This window comes from Siniperca chuatsi, linkage group LG2 (genome assembly GCF_020085105.1).
Source record: "Siniperca chuatsi isolate FFG_IHB_CAS linkage group LG2, ASM2008510v1, whole genome shotgun sequence".
NCBI classification, from domain to species: domain Eukaryota; kingdom Metazoa; phylum Chordata; class Actinopteri; order Centrarchiformes; family Sinipercidae; genus Siniperca; species Siniperca chuatsi.
Window position 1 is genome coordinate 31,380,761 of NC_058043.1, and position 24,123 is coordinate 31,404,883.

Here is a 24,123-nt window from a genome sequence, read left to right on the forward strand (position 1 = left end):
CGATAGGGGGGCTGAGAGCATAAGCAGTGTGTGTGTGTGTGTGTGTGTGTGTGTGTGTGTGTGGATTCGGTGGGGTTTGTGCACTCATTCACACGCATATACACACACACTTCCTCTCTGTGCTTTGCCGCAGGTATCACAGATAAAGATGTGTCATTGATGAATGGGATTTTATTTCCCATCAACCTTTGCTGCATGGGAAATGGAAAGCGCATCCCGGCCCCTTAATCATCAGATGAATAATGATAACACTGGGTAACAGTTTTCATTTCTTTGCACTATTTGTCTGCAAAGCGCTGTATGCAAACTGTTTGTTTCTATCAGCGCCTGTAGTGTGTTTTTTCCCCCTCAGATCGCAGCTAAAAATGAATGCTGAGCCTCCACAAAATGTAGTGCAGATGTTTAAACTCATGTTTGTACCTTGTTTAATCACACCGGAGGGCAGTAAGCCCCCACCAGCAGCATGGAGGCAGAATTACAAGAAGGAATTATAGCCGCTGCGCAGCTGGGGTTAGGGGCGGACATTTTGATGAGGAGGAAGACGAAGAAGAAGGAGGAAGATGAAAAAAAGAAGACAAATGCAGTCCATCCCAGATCAAAGTTATTTGGCACAATGGCTAAGTAGACATTACCATGTTTATTCTGCATCACCCAGGACTCAAACTCACAACCTTAGACACCAAAGGTAAGTCATGAACTTGCTGAGCTACCTGCCAAGCAAGAAACCATTTGTTAGTTTGGTGTCAACTGAGCAAAATGTGAGAGGAAGCAAGACGCTTGTCAAGGGCTGAATAATGAGCTAATAATTAGAATCTGATGTGTTAGAGTGGGGAGAACTATCGAGAACCAGGGTTGATGACTATTGATATGAGATGTTCATTGTGCATTTCTCAGGTCTTGAACTCACAACCTTTGTCACCAATAGCACATCATGATGATGTTGAGCTACTTATTATTATTAACATCGTCAATAATAGTAATAATAATAATAATAATTGCCTTGCTGCCCAGCCTCTAATTCCAAAATTCAAAGATACATCCCTTTCTTTTACTTAGGATATGAGAAATACAACACCTTTCTGACAGATAATACAACTCAATTCATACTCTATTTTTGGTACCACTTGTTCCTCTGGCAGACATTCCTGACTGTGAGTTCCAGGATAAACAGCATTGGAATCAATGTGCTCAGCATGAACCCCATCATTCATTTGAACTAGTAAACTGACACCATAAACTTTTATTTGGCATATATCAAAATACAATAAAAAACACCTCAGTGAGCTGGCATTCTGAGGTTTTTACAACCGCCATGACTGTGCAACACATGGTCGGTCATTACATCAGCTCAAATTCCATCAACAGTGATGTGGGACGGTCCATGAAGATATAAATACATGTCAACAGACTTAGTTAAGAGGCTGGAAGTAAAATACACAGATATTATTTCCTCGCTGGCATGGCAGCCAAAAGTGGACTACATTTTACACATTGAAAGTTGCAATCTATGAAACATAGTCATGCCAGATTAACTTGATAGGAGGCAAAAGAAGCCTTGGTCCGCTATTAACCAGATATTGATATATTATTGATGTGATATTGATTGCTGGAAAATGACCTGGTCCCAGGTGTGCTGTGTGTCATTTAATCTGTTGCAGTTTTGTTATCAGAATCAGAATCAGAAATACTTTATTGATCACTGAGAGGAAACTCTTTCGTTACAGCTGCTCACTATCATGTCAATACACACAGGAATAGAAGTACTTAAAGCAGCACTAAGTATTTTTATATGAACAACGGATCAAATGACTATGTGTAATGTACTGTAGAAGGCGTCATTCGTAGTGCTGAGCCCACAAAGAATAATCACCTGACTTTGTAATTCAGCTCTCTGGCCGTTTTAATGTCTTTTAGTTCATTGTTTCTGTTGTACGGCCCACAACTGTACTGTTTTGGTTTACTCTCACTGCTCTTATCAACCTGGTTTCCAGCGGTATAGGCAACTGTTTCCATTGAAAAAGCTCTCATGAACCCACTGTACACTACCTGCTCAGCACCAAACAGCAGACAGACAAAGTTAGCATTTAGCTGATGAACATTAGGTAGACACAAATGTGCTAATGTTGCTCTGTGTCTGCTGGATGTGTAGATAGGCAACAGATTCCTTACACGTTCAACATAGCAATTTTACAAGGTGATACTATGTCAGTGTGCTTACAACTTGTTGCACTGCTAACAATTGGCCAAAAAATCTATTAATGCAGGTAAATAGGAAAATGTACCCTGTACGAATGATATTAACTGAAATTATTAAGTTCTTGAACTGAGATTTTGACATAGGGCCCATCTACAAGACACAGCAATAGAAAGCCCTTATCATTTTAGGTGACTGTGCTTTAATGGTGCGTAGTGATACAGAAAACAAAGACAATATTGTATTATTGTGAACATTTCCCACATTTCCCTGCCAACATTTTCCAAAGCATTGAGCACAAATTGTTGAATATGTTCCACCTATCTTCTGTTGGTTTCAGTCCTTGAATTTGAAACTTTCTCTAGCTCATAAATCCATCACAGAAAATATATCTCGTTTTATTTTTGTCAAAGCAAACTTGCATTGCATGGTAACTCAGCTGAAAATAAATTTAAAAGTTGGTGTGCTGATGAGAGTCTAAAATGAGCGATATGAGCTGGCTGTTGAACAGCGTACCATCAATGAGTTCTGGTGTAAGAAACTAAAATCCAGGAGACAAACCAGCAAACATTAGACACTTCACGGATGAATGCAGGAATTGAATTTGTGCTGTTGGTGTCTTTCATGATCAGTGACACACATTTTATTTTATTTTTTTACATTCAGTGCCAACATTGAACACTGAAGTTATTTATTTCTACAATATCCATGCATGACAATAAGGTATGTATAAAGCAAACCTATGAAACTTTTGCTGAAAAGTGGTGACTATGGGCACAAGATACAATTACAGGACAATGGTAAATGCTAAAATATATTGAAATACTAGCACAAATAAAGAGGAGTAATAAGTCAGCAAACTGACTCAGTAATGTCAGTAACACAACAATATCTTGCTAAGTTTGCCACCATAAGCTACTGGTCATACCAGACCAAGTAATGCTGTAGCAGCAAAACCCCTGAGTATGTTGAACTGAGCAAGTGTGCATTTTATTGCTTGTGAATTCAACTTTTCATTGGAAAATGAAGATTGCGTTTTTTTTTTTCCTTTCACATGTCTTGCTTTAGGGTGTGTCAAGGTAAGTAAGAGATCATGGTTAGAAAACCCCCTACGTACTTCCCTCCTGGGACACCTCTATCACCTCAGGATGGAAATCTGAAGCAAGAAGTATTTGGGGGGCTGGGGGGACTGCCTCGACCCCACTCAGAGTGTTCTGAGACTGGACACAGTGACCTGTGATCTACCCTGAGGCACTGACAGATCTGAGGCAACGTAAGCAAGGTTTTATGTAAAAACAGACAACAGAAAACACTGTATGGAGTGTACAGTGAAGTCAAGTTTTAAAATGTTTCCAAAGGAGCGTCTGTATTTACTGACTCACATAAAGATGGCAACTGGAAATGATGACAGTTGGCATTTTTGTTTGGGTCAATGAAAGGGGAATTCAATTTGTGAAACAGGTTAAAGTTGTGATTCAATGACAGTGAAAGGAATCATTTTTGTAACAGCTCATTTATCAGTGCCTTCCAGAACATATAACCATTACCAAAATGATTTGGTAGCGTTATGATGTTTTCTGATCTGCCACCATTGGGTTAAACTAAACTAAAACTACTTTGTTGAGGTTAGGAAAAGATTGTGGTCATGGTTTGACAAAACAATCCCAAAGCAGCATGTTAGCAGTACTGCACCAGCATCAGTTCTTAATTATTGTCTCTACACTTGATACATTCAGCTACAGTCCTGCTGTCCAGTGTTTTTGTGGCGTTCATAGCTCAATACAAATTTCTTCTGATGTACATGTGTAAATCAGAAGAAAAAAGACTTGATGCATATTGAGATGCTTCAGGTCACAGGTATGCATGTAAAGCATTTCACGTCTAGTGTAGGCAGCTGTGCTGATTAAATACCTCTCAGCCAACATATACACTGATATCAATGTATCTGTGATAAATTAATAATACCGGCCCAACTGATGCATTGGTTGGGCTCTCATTTTCAGTGTCTAATCAAACCAATGATGTTGTATATCTGGTTTGGAGAGTTTGATTTTAATTGTATATATTTATGAATGGAGTTCCTTTAGGCAATGAGTGTGTAGGCAGAATACATTTGTATATGAAAGGAAAGGTGAGCAGTCAGCTGTCTGAAGTGATGCAGCAGCACATCAGTGACAGGAGAGAAGAAATATTGAATGGATGGATGCATAGGGACTATGCCGTTACACTGACAGACAGACAAAGCTGATGAAATACTGCATTTGTTCTCTTCTCCTGTAGCACAACACAAGTAAGTAAATCAGTGTAACTGGATGTTACAGGCAAACACATGGAGGGGCTCTGTTATAACTACATTATGGTAATGGGGGTTGTTTTCTGTGCTGTTGGTTTTATTAGTAATGGTATCCTTGGAGTTTTTCTTGTCTTGTTGTTTTATTCAGCCTCTCTTACGCTGTTTGTACGCTTCTTTTCTTTCTTATTCTCCCTCTCCTTTTTGTTCTTTGTCTTTCTCTCTCTCAGCCAGCTACATTCCATTAAACCTTCAAAGATAACAAATGACTGCCAGGCCACATTCCCTTGTTTTTTATATTTATTTCTCTTTTATTTATGATTGGCCTTCCCTCCGGATAGGGAACACATGCCATTCCTAACATAATGTTATATTTCCCGGTGCCTGTCCTCAATGACACCAAAAGAACACAGTCATTCTTTAAAAGCCCAATGCTACCTAGAGGGCAAATAGATGCTGTCCCAGTTGACAAGCCTGTTCCATACCATTTTTAATGCTGACAGGGACGGCCCCCACCACCTTTTTTTTTTTTCCTTTTTTGGGGAAAAGCAATATTTTGCCCCTCCCCCTTGCTTTTATGAAAAAGTAACACTCATGAAATTGAAAAAGCCACAGCTGACTCTCAGAGCCATTTCTCACATAATGCATTTCAATTGCATTTTTTAAGATAGATTGAGGAAAGTCGCAACGTGCTCTAAACATGTCTCATAACCCAGATTTTATAGCCCGGCATCTCCGCTCTAATTTGTAAAGCTGTTGCAGATAGGTAGATGAAAAGCAGTGAGCATGTTGCATCAATGGCGGGAAACTATATCATATGACCTTCTTTGATGGACACCCTTTCTCCAGTTGCAAAAAGGCCTGGGGAATTCAAAACCCCATAGCGTGGCTCAGATCAGCAGAGAGACTGCATTAAACCTTCTTGATGTCCTCGCTCTCTCCTCTCAGCAAGGACATGCACTCCGTGCGGCGCATTCTGTTGTCTGTTTTCACACAAAGCCTTGCTTATGTCGCCTCAGATCTGTCAGCCCCTCAGGGGATAATAGCCATGCCCGGTCTCACAGCACTCTCAGCGTGGTCGTGGCAGCATCGCCAGCCCTTGCATACCTCCTGCTTTACATTTCCATCCTGAGGCAACAGAGCTGTCCCATGAGACACTTGAAGGTGGATGAAAAGAATGAAGGGTGTTCTCAGAGGTTTCTGGCAGGACACATGTTTTTGAATCATTGTCTTATGGTTGGAAACAGAGGAGAGATTCGTATGACATTTCCTGTGGGCAGAGGTCTGCCTCAAAAATGTTCAGAAATCTTTTGTTATACTACTGTGTTGTCTGTGACTGCTGAGCCTGTGACATATTTCAGTCTAATATCACAATCATGACTGGTTTTACTTATTCAATTCAATTCAATTTTATTTATATAGCGCCAATTCATAACAGAAGTTATCTCATTGCACTTTTCCTATAGAGCAGGTCTAGACCGTACTCTTTATAATATTAATTACAGAGACCCAACAAATCCCACCATGAGCAAGCATTTGGCGACAGTGGCAAAGAAAAACTTCCTTTAAGAGGGCAGAAACCTTGGACAGAACCAGACTCAATGGTGGGCGGCCATCTGCTGCCATCGTGTTAGGTTTTGAGAGAGAGAGAGAGAGAGAGAGAGAGAGAGAGAGAGAGAGAGAGAGAGAGAGAGAGAATGTGTATATAAATGTGTATATTTGAAGAGTGTCCTGTACTTAATTATCTGGCTGGGATTTGCAGCCTTAGAAATCCTTCTATACATGGATTAGTGCAAAACAGTGTTATTAGATATTTTGGTTGTACACAAATACAAAATTGGCTATAGTGGGAGATATGGGATGGGAACCATGTGAGAAGAGGAAAAAAGCCCTTTACATGATGAACTTAGGTTTGTAGTTTTTCTTTTGTCTCTTGTTTTACTTGGTGCATAATTAGCTAACATGTTAGCTGAAATTAGGTTAATGTACATGCATTGTTACCATGTGCTCACACCAGAAGCTTCATGAGCTACAAAAGCAGCCGGCAGTCATTCATTTTTAACGGGAGCTGGCAACGAGAGAGCGATGACTTGAAGTTGAGTGGAGCTGAACTTCATGCAAATTAGCAGCGACACACTGAAGCAGCAACCAATTGCAGATCTGGATTTGATTTTCTTCCCCCTGTAAACGTCTCCCTATGTACTGAAGTTCTTAGCAAATATCAGTTCCATACTGACAATGGAGGAGAAACTGATCGTTGCAGTCCCCGGTTTCCCAGAGCTTCCCACCCCCTTGCAAGGTCTGGCAGCGTGCAGCCAGTGACCAGAGCATCCAGCAGTGCTCATAAAGCTTCTGGTGCGAGCGCACTATTACGATTGATGTTTTTTCTTTTGGTTTTGCATATGTGTTGTTGTATTTTTGATGTTTGATTTAAAATGGTGTCTTGTAATCCCATGTGGGATGGCCCAAATGTTTGGCATGATCAGCCTTGAGCTGGTTCCAGCTTCTGCAATGCAAGAATTTTTCTTGTTTTCTGTTTCATATCATTATAAACTTAATCCTATCCTTAGACAGGATACACATTACTTTTTGACAATTCACAGTTTAGACATACAGTAATATCTAGCCCTGCAGTGTTAGCAAGAATTAATGACAGCTGATGTGCCCTGACAACAGAAAAAATGCCATCACTCCACCTGTGCATTGTTTTCTTATGAGTCCATTATTTTCTATACCCCAACACCAGAGGTTGGCAGTAACAGGTTACATTTACTACATGTACATTCATCAAGCTACTTTTATTCTTTTATTAATTTATTATTTCATGCATTCGTGCACATTCCTCTAAGAGGCTGGTGGTCTGCTGACCCCAGGTCTGCTGGCCCTTTGCTATCCTAATAACGGCCTCCCACCCAGCAAAATGTAGTTGAAAAGATGTAAAAAAAAACAAAAAAAACGGCTTTTCCAGTCATCTAAGATACATTTGGTTTTGGTTGAAAGTGAAAGGTGAAAAGACGTCATTTAGTACAATTGTTTCAGCTTTAAATGGTCAGCAATAGATTGCCCTCTCTAATGGTCCGTGGCTTGCTGTCCCACTTCTTAACTGCAGCTGCAACAACACAAACATGTAGGCTATGGATGGCTGTAGGATTGATAGAAATAAAGCATCTACAGAGGAAGCATGTATCACTTTGAAAACTCAAGTTAAAATATATTCAACCATGTACATACAATGCTGTTATATTTCATTTCTGGGTGAACCATTCTTTGAAATCAGGTTTACTTGTGTTCAAACTGTACCAATTTCTATTTCACAATATAATAACCACTCCTTAACTATAAAGGAACAGACAAGCAACAGACAATAAATATATTCAATAACTAACAAGCATACTAAAGAAAAATACCACATTAGTATTTACCACTCAAAATGGAGTACAATGCACTGGTTTTGAAGGCTGTCTTGGCGCGGTAGCCCTTCATGTTGAACTTGGACATGAGACTGTTGGTAAAGAGCCTGAAAGACACATACAGGATCATCTTTACTGTTCAATAGAACACTGCTATGGAAATGATTTTAAAATCCTTGTTACAAAGCCTTTGCATTACTACTGTGTCAACATATGGCATACCTGTCCATGATCCTGGCTGGATAGTCCCTTACATTTATGAAAAATCAATATCAAAAATAGCAAATATCAGAGCATTTATCAACACATAGAATATGATATTACTATCCTTTGTGCCATAATCCAAGGTAAGCATACATGTAGAGGGCCAGATCTAGGTTCATCGGAATGATATACTACCATGCAAAGTACCATAGAAAACAGGCTATAGCATCATAAATCTATAGCACCATAAGACCAGCAGCAGCATTCATCAGCTCCAGTGTCACGGTGAGTGAGTATAGGCAAATCATTTGGGTTATCAAGTGTGCAGCTTCCTTTACCATTAGATTTCTTTACTCAGCAATTTTGAGCTGTTCCTCCAAGCGATGAAATTCATCCATCCTCACCATTCTGTTGACTTGATAATTCCAGAGTTCCTTGGCAATGTCTCCACCAGTTTCTTTAGAATGTACTTCTGAAATTCTAAAATGCTGTAAACACAGGAACATTCATACCAATAGGCCTGTCGCGATAATTACGTTATCAACTTATTGTACGATATATGGACATGACCTCGATCATTTTTGCTGACCTCGATATTGCCCATTGTGTTTACATACATGTTTGTTTACATAAGAATGTCACCAACATTTTAGCCAACACGATGCCAGAATGAACAGCAGGGTTTTCCCTACCATTATAAGTCTTGTGGTGCAGTGCTTTAGCCAAATGAACAGACACATACCAATATATAAGCCATTTACAAAAATTAACTTAAGGCTCCAATTTTGTTCACACTGCAAAACTTAAAAGTAAAATCCTGTAATATATTTAGTAATCGTAATACATTCAGTTCATTGACTCTAAAAAGCCAACGCCACAGTTGAATGTCAAGAAATTCACTTTGTGACTTTGTAATGTTGTCTGTATCATGCTACCCACACATATTGTGAATTGTACCATTGCAGTGGTTAGCAAGGAATATAACTGATGATTGCACTTGTGAGGGTGTTTGCACTTGTGGCCTGAAAATGTCACCTAACAAGATCTTGACAGACAAGAGATAGTCTGAAGGAAAATACATAAACATGAGACTGGGGTTTTTCCTGTATGGAGACATTTTTGCCACCCCCAAAGAGGTTTCAGCCAGCGCCAAATTAATAGCACCAGTGCCAAAATAATAAGAACTGATAAAAAAAAAACAGCAATTCAAATCCTCTCCGAATGTATTTGATAAGCAATTCATCAAACAACTGTTGAACATTCAGAACATTAACTTATAACTTAATATGACATCTTTGACTTCCAGCAGTCAACTCCCCTCTCATCCACAGAGCCACTATATTTTATCACACATGTGGCTGGCGCTGGAAGCCAGCTAAACTGCATTGTTTAGACTGGGCCAGAACAATCTACTGTGAAGCTAGCACTACAGCGTCTTCTTCTCTTCACAGCACAGTTGTCCAGATGGTGTAAAGCTAACTTGGCTAGTTAGCAGCTGAGCTAACATTACAAGACACGCAGGTTACGTTTAGTAGTGCAACATTTTCCTCTACTTAGATTTCTCTGTTGTCGTCTGCTGTCACAAAGGAAAAATCAAGGTTCACTGTGTTGTTCTTTTCACTTCACAGAGCTTAGCCTTAAACTGTTAGTCATTTGTGCTCCTCATTCATATCAATACAATCATCTTACTCCAAATATTGCATGTACTGTATGTCCATTTTTATTTTAACTATGAATGTGTTGAGAAAATGGTCTAAAGGCTTCCAGCAAATTTTGAGTTCAGCCTATTCATGTCAGTGTCCTCAGGTCAGATCCTGTCTACCAAAGAGTTTTTTATACTACTGCTGGATGCCGCCAAAACAAGAACTACATACAGTGGTTTTAAACCGTAGTTTTACAGAGAAAAATATTTTATTATAAACAACTCCCCTTAAATAGCCAAAAGTCAACCCAAATTAACACCCGAGGTTGGACATTTGTTTGAATGTACATGCATACTCGCAACATGTAGCTGAATACAAGATGCTACTACTGTGTAGAACTTTCATGGACTGCTAGTACTATGAAAAGTTACATGAAGACCAATGTAATGTATTGATTGATTAGACTCTCGTCTTTTCAGTCACTGCAGTCACTGTGGTCAAGAATGCCCTGTTATAATAATCCAGGTTCTATGCACAGCAGGATACAAAACTGAATGTGACTGTGGAGGAAAAGACTGAACAAAGCTCAGAAAAGCTGGTAATTGGACTTTTGAGCTTAGATTATTTTGTTACACATACTGTTCCTAAAGATCAAGAATCCATGCTCTAATTTTGCAGTCTGGCAGTCCACCAATGTTATAAACCTTTGAAAACTTAATGTCCAAATTCATCATAAGGGTAACTATTCAGTTAAGGACCAACCTTGCTGCCGGTGCAAGGGGGAATTAACTGACTGCTGCATGATCAAAGGTAGTGAGGCCACACCAGTAAACTGGGATTTTGAGGGCACTGCTGAGCATTCCAAAACAATCATTGGACTGTATCTTTAAAGTTAGTGTTTGCTTACTGAGTCTACACAGTCCTATTCGTTTTGTACATGAACTTGAAGAAAAGTAGGTTTTTGGCGTGTGTGTTTAATAGTCAGGCTACCTATTACAGTCAGTTGTGGTGGTTGCAACTTGCTTTTCAAACCTCAGCTCCATCCAGGCTTTCATCCTCAGTGCCCAAATTAGCATTTCCTTCCTCCAGTAACTGCCAAAATGGAAACAAGTCGTGTACCCAAATCTAGGCTTCGAAATGCCAGAACCTGTGTGTGATGTGCATTTTTTTCTACAGCATTGTTCACCACTTGCAAAAATGAATCTATATGCATTGGCTTTTCCTTCATTGATTTCACTGCTACACCTATTTATGTGGACCTTCTCAATTTCCTAGCCACTATCTTGGCCTAGACAGGCAGTTTGTAAACAGGGTGTACCTTAAGTGCCTGATCATCACCTTCAGTCTCGCCATCTGAAACCTCAGGGGTCGTATTGTTGAAGTGAGGACTGGAGTTAGTAGTGTGAAATTAAGTCAGGCCACTGTGCATCCTTCCCTGTCCCGCTTCTTGTGATGGCACTTGACCAATTTCTGGCTCACAGGAATTCATTTATATGTAAAACACAAAACCCCCAACTAAAGCACTGCCAAACACTAAACAGCGCCGAAAGTCCCACAGGTTTTTTGCAATTGATCAGTGTATTGAAAACTTTGAACTTGGCAACATGAGAGACAGCCTGTGATGTGATAGGAGTTAAAGCAGCACTGTGCTCCCCTCTGGGTTCACTCATCATGCTAGCTTTATGAGCTTCAAAACAAGCTTTTTAGTGTGTGATTTTTACAATAAACTGTACACAAAATGAGAGCCAGGACTTTATTTTATTAAAAGTCACATTTCTTTATTCACAAATAAACTGTTTAGACTTCTACAGACCACCTTTAAGTTCATTGTGAGAATTTGAGGACTACCTTTGTATTGCCTCGCAATACTTTTCTTCTTCCATTCCTTCTGTGTTGATTGATTCACAATGTCACACCTTAAAAGTTGCTAGTAGCTGCCAGTAGCCTTTAAGAGGCAGTGAATTAAGTTTTTTTAAACAAATAGCAATACACCTCTGCTCACCAGCCACTTTTTTGGGCACACCTTCCTAGTACTGGTTGAACCCCCTCTTGCCTTCAGAACTGCTTTAATTCTTAGTGGCATAGATTCAGTAAGGTGCTGAAACATTCCTCAGAGATTCTGGTCCATATTGACATGATAGCATCATGCAGTTGTTGCAGATTTGAAAATCCAGAATCCAAGGTCCAAGGGAGACAAAGAATCTAAAACAGAACTCATGGTAAGAATGCCGGGGAACTGGGCACAGGAACCAGGTACAACAAAAAGTGCACCAAATGACGCCACACACAAGACAGGAATCACAATGATAGGACACTGAACAAAGAAAGAGACCCAGACTAAATACTCTAGGGGAGGTGAGCCAACAAGACACAGGTGCAAACAATCAAGGAAGTGCCAACAATCAAAACTGGAAGGAACGCAAACAAAGACAGGAAGTAAAACCACAAGACACACAAGGGAAGGAGAATACTACAAAATAAAACAGGAAATGAAAAACCCTCAAACTACAACACTATTGGAGATCTTGTGAATGTGGAGGCCATTTAAGTACAGTGAATCCTACTGGAAGTAACCATTAGAAGATGGGTACACTGTGGATGGACATGGTCAGCAACAAGACTCAGGTAGGCTGTGGCGTTTAAACAATGCTCAATTGGTACTAAGGGGCCCAAAGTGTGCCAAGAAAATATCCCCCACACCATTACACAACCACCACTGGCCTGAACTGTTGATACAAGGCAGGATGGATCCATGCTTTCATGTTGTTTACTGACCCTACCATCTGAATGTCACAGCAGAAATTGACACCCATCCCACCAGGTAACGTTTTTCCAATCATCTATTGTCCAATTTTGGTCCAATTGTAGCCTCAGTTTCCTGTTCTTTGCTGACAGGAGTGGCACCCGGTGTGGTCCAAATACCCACAGCTGAATGCAAAAACTTCCTGATCCTGACACCCTTTGCCAAATGCTAAAAACCATTAGATAAATCTAGATCCAGACTCACATAACAAAATCCTGACAGTCTTTGCTGAATTGGTAGACTGGTAATTGAATGAACTTTAGTAAAGTTTGAACTTGCCAACCAGATCAGAAAAAAATACACACGGACACCCTTGACTTAATCACAGCCTTAGCTGTACATGGTAACCTTATTTCCTATGCATTATGTACATTTCACACCCAATGCCAACATTCAGAGCTAATGCAGTTAGGAGTGTTAAGAGTAATTAAGAGAGTTAAGAGTAATTAAATACAAAAAAATTGTTTTAGAGCTGTTAACACATTCATATGTACTGTATATAAAGGATTCCTTTAATATCATTCCATTTTCCAGCAGTTCCAATAAAAACTCTTAATGCTGTTTTTGAGGATAAAAACTGAGTTAGACACCCTCTCCTGCTTTGGTAATTTGATGATGTCATATGGTCAAGTGGCCAAAAAATGATTACAACAAATGCTAAACAACAAAATTTGTTTGTCATTGCCTTCCAAAATGACCCTTTTATATCAGATCTGATGCCCTATTGGGAGCACTGCATCACCCATCAGTGCCATCCAAAACCGTTACAAATGACTACAAAAATGACTCATATGACCATTGATCACTGATTTGCCATCTCTGTGGTTAAGGCTTGGTGAAGTTTAGGCACAAAATTTACATAAAGGGTGATAGTGGTCATAGTCAAAAGGGAACAGTGTTGACTGTCAGTAGGAAACAGCAACAACAGTAATGAACAGTATCCCATATCCAAGTCACAACATTTTTTGCACTGTCCATCTACCCCAACCTCCTCCCTAACAGGTTTTTTGACACTATTAATATTACGTTACTTCCGCCTTTGTTCGTGGCAGACAAGAGTCATAATTCAGACAGCTAGGTAAACAAGTTGTGTTTTGGCAAACAAATGACAAATACCATTGTTATTCTCATGAGGACAGTTTCATTATATGTCTCTTTAAAACAGGGCATTGTCATCTTGCGACCCTTCGCTGCAAGTTGCATATAGGAATGATTTACGTTACACCAGTGTCCAAGGTTCACATCCCGTCTCCTACTTAAGTGACATTTTTATGTTTTAAGCATGACAACCATTTCTAACCTTCTCTAAGTTAATGTGTTGGCTATTAAGAGAATAATTAATTGAAAAACACTGACTGTGAAAATGATGTGACTAGATGCTCGATATTAATGTTCTTAAGTTAAAGAAAAGTGCATTGTGTCCTTTGCATCCTGTGTATTTTGCTTACACTAAGTTACATATGAATATAATTTGTAGGACAGATGGTTGAACGCATGTTGTCTTTGATAAGACATTTTATATTTAACTTCCAAAATATATTTAAAATTCACATTCTCTTCCTAACAGACAAGAAGGCACATTTTAAAGAGTGTGTGTGGATTTAGCCAGTTTTCAGAGACATGACTGATGCAGGCTTTGTTCTCTGAGTTCCAGCTTGAGGAGAGTTGTTCGCAGCAATAGGTAATAAAATCTTGTAACATCATAGAATGAATGCATGTACATTTAGTTTTCAGGTGGGTTGTTAGCTTTAAATCAGCTCATCCTGCCCTCCCTCAGAAACCACTTAGAACATCTATAATAATGATGCATTAAGGTGTCAGCAGTGCAGACTGCGTGATTCATCACTGCACCCTGCTCATGGTGAGAGTCTGTCTCCTGTGCTTACCTTCCCACATATTAATGTTTCATTGAGTACATTACACTACATCACATCAGTGTTTGATGATGATCACACACATACACACCAGTCTTAGTGCCACACAAACCCACTAGCAGGGCTGTACACTTTTGGTCTTTTTTCCTCAGAATTCAGCCTCTCAGAGAGCACTGACCCGAAGCTCAGCTGATTAAAGTCTCTGAATCATCAGCAGTTTTTAAACATTACCACAACTTATCACAAAATAACAGAAAGGTTACTGAAGTTTATTTATACTGGGATGCAATGATCACAGCTACATTCCCCAGCATCATGTTTGGACTGTGACAGAAATAGAGGACACATCATTTATGTTGTTACATCATTTATTGTAAAAGAAGGGGGAAAAAATATCTCAACATTGACATTAAAGGAGATTCCTTTGTGATATGGTGTATGCCTTCCTCTTCTTCCCACCTCTCTAAATGTATAGTGACACTGATTGGTTCTAATGAGCTGGCCGGCTCACTTCCTTTTCACTTTTACAGATGTTGTTCTAGACATGACGCCCATAGTGTTCCTGTTCACTCTGGGCATAGAGGAGGTATTTTTAACCAAGGCCTTGACCCAGCCATCAGCCTTCCTCCAGCTCTGATGACAGGTTGCAGCTTAGTCTACAGCAGGCATCAAACCGGATGGGTGATGTCTTTTGGCCTGATGTGAACATGTAAAAGTAGGAAAGTGGACCCTGCTTGCCCTGGGAGCGACAGGGGGTTCCCCTCTACAAAGTGTTTTCTGAGCAGAAAATAAATATGTTGTTTGGTGTTGAGATGGCTTGCCTCTGGGCTCAACAGCGTCTCTACCTCCCACTCAGGCTTTTGAACTCTAGGAAGAGAGAGGTGCTGTTACAGGCCCCCTAAGGCTGATTGCCGAGAGGGAGGCAGGTTTCCTCTTCCTCCTCTCCCTCTCTACTCCTCCCAGTGCACCATTTACCTAACTCTTTCTCTATCTCTTTGTCTTTGTTTCCCCTCACTCCATTGCTACAAATTATAGCTTTTCCTGCCTCCTGTTATTGATAAGGGTTTTTTCAATATCCTGGTAGATCATAGGAATCACAATAAGGTGAGAGCAGAGAGGCATTTGACAGTCTTTATATGTTGCCAGTGGGGAATATTGAGATGCACGGAAACTCAGTTCAAAGACATTCCAAAGACAAACATGAGCACAAAGTAGTTACTGGATTAATGAGCAGCACAGCAGAGTGACTGAAGACTGTTAAATTTTTGATGACACATTTATCCAGAGCAACTTAAGTCCTTCCTCTTTAATTTCGCTGTGGCTCTGTATGTCATCAGAGCTGAACAGAGTGCTTTGGAACTGTCATCTTTTTAGTCTCCGTCATGTTGTATTTGTAAGACATTTATAAAATGGGGCTTGATAGAAAGGTGTTATGTAAAGGTCTACATTAGTGAATTTATTGTACCTATTATTTGCATGGGTGTTATACACAGCTACTGTAGTGTTGTAATGTTTATCTTATAACCTATCTATGTAACGACCCTGGTAGACATATGTCTTTGCCCAGCAGTCTCCCAAATGTGGCATGCTTGGCTCTCAGCTAAAGGTGGAGTCACACATTATGATTATGAGTTGGGCCTCATGACTAATTGGACCAAGTGGGAGTTAGTCCATTTCAGTCTGGGCCAGTTGTTGTTTAATGATGCTAATCAGGACCTTGGACATCACATCACATCACAGGAGAAAAAAAAGAATCTGTGCACAGTTGGTACCACAGCTAGCCATCATCAAGCAGCTACTAACCGATCGACAACAGTGTGATGATGTTGTTGCTGGTGGCCTGAATCCTCCGCCTGCACTGCCTGTCCTCAAGTCTTGGCAGATGCTCCTGTAGTTGTGTTTGCATGCTGGAAGCCTCCCTCTGTATAAATATGGAGAAAGTGGTGCAGTGGGCCAAATGCTAAATGAGCAGACGCACATAGGTTTGTGTTGGCAGGGTGAAGGCTCAGGGCAGGCCGCAACGCAACGACTGCTTCACAAGAAATATCTACAACACTGCCTCAATCCAGAGAGAGCAGGGGGGTTAAAGCTTGATTTAGAAAGAAAACAAGTGAGTGAATGAGAAAATTATGTCTTTGGTGTATGAACACTTATGGTTGTGCTTGTGACTTTTTGCTACCAACATGAAGCGACAGTTTGTCTTAGATTACTGAACATTCTGAAAGGCTTACAGTTTTAATTTAGAAAATAATAATTTCCACCCTGTTTGGCTGTATAGTATCTGTTTGTTCCAACACTACCTTGAAGGTGTCTAGGGCATAATTTCTATTCATTTCACCACAATTCAGTCTGACATATTTGGTATCTTTGCAAACTTTGGCATGTCCACTAGAAAGTCAAATTAAGTTTAGTGGGTTTGAGTCACCACGCTATATGAATTTGTTGAGATGGAACCATCAGTAGGTAGGGCAGAGTTAAAGAGGTTGATGAGGCATGAAGAAAAAAGTATTTAACTTAAAAATATTCCTATATGCATGGCTGGAATGATGTGCTTGGGGGTTGGTTTTTATGGCCTGTAAGTTTCCTATTTTCGTTTACCCTCACAGCTCTCATCAGCCTCAGTTCCAACAGTAAAAGGCAACTGTTTTCAGTTAAAAAAAAGCTGAAAAAACAGCTCTTCACTACTTGCCCAACACCAGCAGATAGACAAAGATAGTGAGTAGCTGGTGAACATTGGAGCATTTAGCAGCTAAAGATTGGATTTACATTCATCAGGTGGCCAGAAACATGATTCCAAATGAACTCTAATCTCTATGTGTCTGTTGGATGTGTAATTAGGCAACTGTAAATCACGATGATATGGCATCCCATTAGCACGTTATGTGGACATAATATGTCAAAGGTGTGTGTGACATGGCCAGAAAAACTGATCATTGTTGCGATGAATATATTAAAACTAGAGTTTGACCCAGGTCCCCTCTATAAGATAAGGCCACCGGATAAGGTAAAAATGCAGGAGCCACTTTAAGGCTCTTTGTGCTTTTGGGTGCTTTTTACCAACCAAATCTGTAATTAATCAAAATACCTCAAACTAATTGCTACACAGTAGACCTGGAGTGACCTGGTCCCTTGAGCATCTGGAGCATCAGGGCAGCTGCCCACTTTGCCCAAATGGTAATCTAGCCTTGCCCCGTTTTTTTTTCAATCCAAGAAATGATTCTAATAATTAAGGCATATTTCTGCCAAAAACAAAATCATAATTTTTACTAATGTAAAATAAAAGTTATATCATATTTATTTTTCTTTATACTATTCCAAAGTGCTATCATGATCTTCATGGGGGAACTGTTCCATTAAAGTTCACTTTATTTTAACTACAGTTAACTTCAATAGACAGTCCAACTGAAATCATCCTGAGCGACTTGGGATTTGAAAGCAAATCATGACAAGCAGAAGAGTTACAAATGATTAAACATATAAAACGGGTCTTATCCTGCTGGCTATTCTCAGCTCTGTGTCCTGGAAACGCTCCATAGTAAACTTTACCAGCTTAATACTGAAACCCTCAGTCTGCTGCTGATCTCCCACTTAACCAGAGATGTAAGGACATTTATGTGGCTGTTAGTCAACTACATGTCATCTCACAGCACATATCACTGTTGTCCAGTGAAAACCTTGCTTCTTTGCAATATCAACAATTCAGGAATGGACTAAAAGAGTCACATTTCCATATCAGATTTTTTTGTAATTGTTCATTCAGCCAAAGGGTTGTGTAATTTTCTGCACCGATATAGGAGCTTGGATTCCTTATTACTTCCTTACTTTAATATGAAAATCTCTAAATTTGAAATGCAGTTGAAGTCAGTCAGTCAGTCAGTCACACACTCTCTCTCTCTCTCTCTCTCTCTCTCTCTCTCTCTCTCTCTCAATTCAATTCATTTGGTCTTGGCACGGGAAACAGATGTTAACATTGCCAAAGCATGTGTAAAATAAAACATACATAAACAGAAGAATTGTGATATTAAAATGTATACAGATAATTAAGATAGGATAATAATAATAATAATAATAATAATAATAATAATAATAATAATAATAAGGAAGATATGCCCTGTCTCCTTCTCCTAGGAGTATTTTTAATTTTGAGAGATAATTTAGCTCCTTGAAATCTAAGATTACAGAGTTTAACTTGTTAAATTAAATGTTCCTTATTTCATTGAATGTTTTACATTGTAGGAGTAAGTGCATCTCTGTCTCAACCTCACCTGTCGAACAGTGACCACATATTCTGTTTTCTTTTGGTTGCCATGATTTTTTGTGTCTTCCTTTTTTGATTGCCAGTTTGTGGTCACAGAGAGATATTCTGCCAATTCATAATCTCTTTTTAGGGCCAAATAACATTCTGATCTACTTTGGCTTTTAGTTTCTTCTTTCCAATGTTCCAAATAGGTTTCTTTACATTGCTTTATAATTTGGTTTACTCTGATTGATGTTTGGAAAGCAGTGCTGTACTCTGATTGGTGTTTGGAAAGCAGTGCTGTTGTGAGACTGGTCAGAGTGTTTCTGGGGGGGTAGTTAGTCTCAGTACCAACTGACATAGGGGACTCTTTTCTGGGCTCAGCTCTTGGGTTTGGAGGGCTTTGGAATGGAGGGTGTCTAGGGGGCTGGATTTAAGGTGATAAAACAATTTGAGTGCTCTCTTTAGAATGTTAATTATCAGTGGGTATCTGCCTAATTCTGCTCTACATGCATTTGTTGGTGTTTTTCTGTATATGTGTAAAATGTATCAGCAGAATTCTGCATGTAAAGATTCTGTTGGATGTTTGTCCCAACGGGTATAGCCATGATGACTGAGTGGACCCCATACTTCACTACCATATAGCGCAATGGGCTGGATAAAAATATTTTAAGCCAAATTTTAATTGCAATTTGAAAATTATACAAATTTCTCTTTATTGCATTTAGAGCTCTTCGAACTTTTTCTTTTAGTGCATTCACTGCAATGTTGAAACTCCCTGATGCTTGGTTATACCAAGGTAGGTATAAGTCATACTATGTTCAATGATATGATTATTCAACCATGAGACTTTATATTGGAGGAAATCAATCAATCAATCTTGCAGAGTGGTGCACAGAGAACAAGCTACTGCTCAACGTCAGCATAACCAAGGAGCTGATCATTAATTTTAGGAAAAAGGAGGCAAAGACCCACACCCCAACATCAGTGGAGCTGAAGTGGAGCAGGTGAATAGTTTTAGGTTCCTGGGAATCAGCATCACAGAGAACCTGACATGGTCCTCTCACATCTCCACCCTGGTCGAGAAAGCTCAGAAACGGCTGTATTTCTTAAGGAAATTTAACAAGGTAAAATTCCCTTGCCAAGCTGTTATTAACTTTTACAGAGAAGCAATAGAAAGCATCTGACTGGAAACATCACAAACTGGCATGCAATGTGCACGGCCCAGGACTAGCCAGGTCTGCAGCTGGTGATTAAAACCGCTCAGAAGATCATTGATACCAACCTACCGAGCATCAGTGATATCGGTGAGGTGCCTGCACAGAGCCCAAAGGTTAATAAAGGATAGTACCCACCCCAGCCACAGCTTGTTCACCCTGCTGCCATGTGGCAAGAGATGCAGAAGTATCCGCTATCGGACTACAGAGCAGCTTCTCCCTCAGGCTGCGAGACTACTAAATTCATCCTCAGCACTCCACCATGTAAAATAATTTTCATTTCTATGACTTATTTATTCAATGATATACTGTAAATAATTTTTTGAGAAGCATAAAGGGAACTACAAAACAAAATCTCATTATACAACCCTGTGTTGTAAAATGATCAGTAAATCTTGTATCTAGATGACATCAAGCTGTATAGTGGATGTGATCACAAAAAGTAATAGATGTAACTACAACCTTTCTCTCAGCCTAGACCTAAACAGTATTGATTTCTAAGGGTTCAGTGCAGATGAATTCTTAAGCCAGTGCAGAAATGTCTTAAGCTGCAGTTCTTCAAAAGGCCACTAGATGGTAGCTCCCAAAAACCTCAGATGAAAATAATAAAAGTTTACTTTTCAATCTTCAAACAGTAGTTTCTTCCTCAATCATTTATGGTCTAAATATTTTCACTTCTTCTAATGCAGAGGTTTGAGAAAATACTGTTTCATTAAAAAGACATGCATGCTCAAATGGGGTCATATTTGGGACAAAGAGACCCAGCTAGGCTCAGCCTTTGAAAACAGATGCATAATGTTTTATGTGGCTCTGCCTGAGAATATAACCCTGCAGTACAAATTGGGGAATGTGGGATGAGGTATTTTGAATGACATCAAAATGAATTAATTAGTAAGTTACTTAGTAACGCGTTACTGTAATTTGATTTCTTTTTTAGTAATGGAGTAATTTAACGCGTTATAATTTTGAAAATAGTAATTAGAGTACAGTTACAGGCCCATGTCAATTTGCGTTACAGCTGTGTTATATCATTGCCGACAGAATGCAGCGTTTTATCATCTAGATAGTAAAAAGAAAAATAGCTTTTTTTCCCCAAAGTAAGCGTCAGGCGTCATCCCTGCCTGTCGCCCACGTGACGTCATTTACCTGAGCTCTACTGACTGGTAAGCGCCTGAGTGGTGATTACTATCAAAACAATCTAAGCATGGAGAGTGAAAAGTTTGCGTTCTGTAGCTGAAAATAGTCATTATTTTGAGTTTATTTCGGTCAAAGGCAAGAACATTATTGTGCATTGTGAATTATGTGGGGGAAAACCTTTTCAACCGCGAAAAACTCCACATCTAATTTATTAAAACACCTGAAAGGGCAGCACAGCACGGTAAAACTTATCAAGAAAGCACCGAGTGATGAGACCAATGCATCAACTTGTACTGTCGAGTCCAGTGCCAATGGATGTCCTTCTCCAGCTAAACAACATAAGTTGGATTTCTCCCGTCCAACACCAACCGTAAGTGGAGAAGAACTGAACAAACTTGTTTGTTTATCGGGTTTATCGTGGATGATATGCTACCTATTTCCACTGTGGACTCCGCATCATTGAGAAGATACCCACACTCATGAGCGAACCAAAAAGGTTATTCTGTCGTTTTTTTGGGGTGGGGCAAGTAATGTAACTAGTAATGTAACTAATTACTTTTGAAAAAAAAAAAACTAATCAGAAAAGTAACTTGATTACTTTCAAAAGGAGTAATCAGTAATCTAATTAAATTTCCAGAGTAACGTGCATAACACTGTTCATCAATAGCCAGCATTGTTAATTTAACATTGTAATGAATTTCTAATTAATTAAATGACACTGAAATAAAAGCATTTACATTTTGCTGGGGGACTCATCTTTTGTCCACTTTTTCATCACTGTCCCATTTCATTATGTGAGTAAGCACACATCACCATCATTAGGGCAAATACAGCTGTGTTTAAACTGATTATAATTGTTGAGCTGCTGTCTCCCTTCTACCTTTAAAAGCACAATCCCCCACATTGACTTTAATTAATACCCTTTTGGATAATATGTTGTTCCAGTTGAGCTGTCCCTGCTATAAATTCACCAGACTCTATATCAGGGTGCTTAACAAATATTTGCTTCACAAGTAGATAAAAAAAAGCAATGCACAAGACTCTATGTAGAGATTAACAAACTGGAGAAAATGGCAAGGAAAAAGCTCCCAAAATTGCTTTTGGCATGCAGGAATGTGTTCCCCAACCCTACAAATTATGTAAACATGTGCATATGAACACAGTTTCTATGTACATACAATGTGTTCCCGCTACAAATACACTCGGTGCACACATCTGCTGTGTGCCTTTATGAGTCATACCTCCATAATCACCATGACAACGAATAGCGCTGGACTGTTTGACCAATTTTGTGTGTGTGTGTGTGTGTGTGTGTGAGCTCATGAAAGGCCATTTCACAGTATGATTGACTCCTGGCGGCAGTCTGGTTCTCTCTTCAATACAAATAGCAGACTGACAATTTACTTTTTAATCACATTTACTATAGACTTCTGTGTATCAACTCACTAAATATGGAAGTAGTCTAATTAATGGATTAGGTTTAATAAAAAAAATAAACAGTCATCTGATGCTAACAAATATTGTATGTCTGATATATATTATGCCGTTGTGCCACCAAACTCCATTGTTGTCCAAACACACTAATGAACTAACAATGCGTCTGACCGCGGAGATGTCGGCAGATTAAAAAAAACGGCATCTGCTTTACTCCCGATTTATGATAGTAATGTAATTAGGTCTGAAGTAGTAAAACTAGGTTAATATTAGCAGGGAATGAATCTCCGATCAGGTGCGACAACAAAAGAGTTTGTTAAAACAGATTAAGAAACAGCTGATCAATTAACAAAGAAACTATTACTACGAAATTAAGACTTCAATCATAGTTTAAAGCCGACAGAGACGGACGAGTCAAAGAAAATAGAATAATATTATATATAGATAGATAGATAGATAGATAGATTTAACACAATTGGACAGAGTTGGAGAAATGCAGGAACAACAAAATATTCCGACAGAAAAAAAAAAAAATACTTCAGACGGCATGGGCAAAGAATGACTGAATAGAATGCGATTCTTCGACCATGATTTTACAGCTATAATGAAACAACATAGAGCCATGTACAAACCGATGAGAGACCAGCTGAGGAAGAAGAATATTAAATCATGTTATTGCTCCAGCAAAGTTGAAAATCTTTAATGTATCTTCAAAAAAAAAAAAAAAAGTATGACAACCTGGAGGCAGCATCTAAGGCCCTAAAGAGCTGGGTATCACATGCGACAGATCGAGTCATCAAATGAGTCCACAGATGGATGGAATATTGTATAATGTCGACAGAGGAGGGGGAGCAGAGCATATAATATGCAGGCCCAGGTGACACTGAGCCACCCCAGGACATCGAGAACAGATAATGTAAAGATGCATGAGTGACATTTCGAATGGACTGAAACATGAGTGATATATGGCTATGTAAAGAATGAGATGAAGTCTATAGTGGGTAAATAAAAAAATAAATAAAACACATCTCTCACTTCTTTATTGGCATGAAAGTTTTGAAAGACACTTGCCAAAGCATCCAACTACAAATTGATCAAATATTTGGTTAATACACAAACCAGTAATAAAAATGTAGATTAAAACAAATACAGAAAGTGTCACTAGCAATAACACAACATAGATAAAATACAGTATGTAACATCTAAACCACATATACAACCAAAATGTATGTGTATATGTAACTGTGCGTGCTGATGAAGGGCTGATGTTTCTCTATTATCTCATTCTTTCCCCTTTAGCTCCTCCCTAATTTTTTATATTTGCGTTATGCTCAGATAGATAGATTAGAGTGTCCATTGATATAACAACAGGTAGCCGGAGTGAAAGTAAGAGGGTTGGTAGGCTACAAAGAAGGAGAGGAAGTTAATATTGAAATGCTAAAAACAAATTAGGCTGTGAAATCATGATTTCATCCCAGTTATATCTACTGAATTATTTTTTTTATTCTCAATGGACCATTTAGCTTATTTTATTGGTGCTTACCTAACCATCAGTATAACATTTTTATGTTTTGTTGAGAAATGAGAATCTCAAGTTTGTTTGTTTTTTTAACTTCTTCCTTAAATAAAACAATAAACAAAACAGAAAATGTCACATATCGCCAGGTAACAAAAACACAA

General features: G+C 39.1%; 1 protein-coding gene and 1 long non-coding RNA gene across 5 annotated transcripts in view; one reads left to right on the forward strand and one right to left on the reverse strand.

Annotated features, from left to right (window-relative positions):
- The window catches only part of LOC122883490 (receptor-type tyrosine-protein phosphatase gamma-like), a 577,119-nt gene that overhangs the window by 380,074 nt on the left and 172,922 nt on the right, over positions 1-24,123 (forward strand). The gene's annotated exons all lie outside the window — the stretch shown is intronic.
- On the reverse strand, positions 7,254-8,498 carry LOC122883509. Its single transcript, XR_006379651.1, has 4 exons — positions 8,437-8,498; positions 8,117-8,143; positions 7,907-8,001; positions 7,254-7,593 (listed from the first exon to the last, which is right to left on the reverse strand). It is a non-coding gene; the product is annotated as an uncharacterized LOC122883509 (long non-coding RNA).